The sequence below is a fragment of the Palaemon carinicauda genome, chromosome 1 (assembly GCF_036898095.1).
Source record: "Palaemon carinicauda isolate YSFRI2023 chromosome 1, ASM3689809v2, whole genome shotgun sequence".
NCBI lineage: Eukaryota > Metazoa > Arthropoda > Malacostraca > Decapoda > Palaemonidae > Palaemon > Palaemon carinicauda.
Genome location: NC_090725.1, coordinates 19,981,709 through 19,983,142, shown reverse-complemented (window position 1 = coordinate 19,983,142; position 1,434 = coordinate 19,981,709). Strand labels below are relative to the sequence as shown.

General features: G+C 51.3%; 1 non-coding gene across 1 annotated transcript; it reads left to right on the top strand.

The window, feature by feature from the left end:
- Nucleotides 1-204: 204 nt before the first annotated feature.
- Nucleotides 205-410, top strand: LOC137659099 (small nucleolar RNA U3). The gene has a single exon (XR_011047461.1). It is a non-coding gene; the product is annotated as a small nucleolar RNA U3 (small nucleolar RNA).
- The last annotated feature ends 1,024 nt before the right edge of the window (nucleotides 411-1,434 follow it).

Below are 1,434 nucleotides of genomic sequence, written 5' to 3'. Positions count from 1 at the left end.
GAAGGCATTCAGTTCTGGCCGAGCTTCAACGTCTACCCTAACTGCTTCATTCGACTGAAGCATGAGCCAGCGTGAAAGGAGGAAACGGAACTGAAGGAGGTCATGGTTTTCGACCACGACAAGGCACAGGCTCTCTTGCCGAGCAGCCTGAAGAAGGCGGGTTATACTAACTTGAAAGTGTCTGCATAGAGCAAGAAACACCCTATGATCATACTACATAGGATAAATTCTATAGCCTGATTGATGAGTTTAAGTCCAAAACTCGGAACGAGTTCAACCACGATGACGAGGTTGAGTGTCGTCCTCTGAGCGAGAAGCGGCTCTTGAGTATTTACTTACTCCTGAGCATTGAAGACCGTTCCCTCATGGGCTAGCCCCTGAGTGGAGGAGGACATCACAGGCCGAGTGGCTGAGCTCCGATCCAATATGGATCCTGTGGTATTCTTAAAAAAAAAAAATACCTTTCTTGCTCCTGCTTCCAGAACCTCCCCCTTTATGTCGAAGGCATTCCAGGCTGTTGCCAAGGCAGTTGAGGCAGGCAAACCATGCCCTGCACTAGAGGAGTGTAGGCCTCTGTCGTTAGCCCTGCCAACGGATGAGAAGGAATGGAAGGAAGTTCACCTAACCTTCTCAGTAGGGAGGCTAGATGCAGATATCGCGGGACGATAGTTCAGCGAGAATCTCCCTAAGCTGTCAGACTTTCTCTTGCGTAGGTAGCAAGAGACGAAAGAGAGGCTTACCGCCTCCCTTTCTCTGCAGAACTGCATCGAGATGTGTGCGGGCCACAAAGGCACCCCAGACGTGCTCATGGTCCTGGCCAAAATGCATATGGCCACCTTAGTGAAGGACCTGTACGCCTTCATGAAGGCTAGGAGATCCTGCAGAGAGAGTGTTTGCTGCTGCAACAGTGAAACATGAACCCAGGAAGCTTATTTCTTCCTATATCTGGGGTAAAGACCTCTTTCCGAGTAAAACACTCAAAGAGATAGTCGAGAAGGCCGCCACGGAGAATGGGAACCTTCTCCAGAAGTGGGGCATCTCTTCAAAGAGGAAGTCTTCCCCGGATGCGGGTCCCCAATCTAAAAGTAAGTCGAAAGAAGCCAAAACTACCCTCTTGGCCTGCCCAGCAACATCCTACAGTCACCATGACTGCAGTGCCCCAAGTGATTGCTCAACCACAGACCACATTCCAAGTTGTGCCTCAACTGCTGGTTGCCCAGTCACCAGCGTTCAACCCAGGGTTTGAGAGGCAAACCACTACCTTTCGTCCAAAAGGAAGAGGTTCCCGTCAGGGCTCCTCAAGACACCCCTCCGAGACGGGAGGATGCGGTCAGGGTGGCAAACCCTCCGGACTTCCTAAGCAAAGATATGCTTCAGGTAGGAGAGAGGCTCCAACTCTTTCAGGATCGTTGGACCTTTGATCCCTGGGCCCAC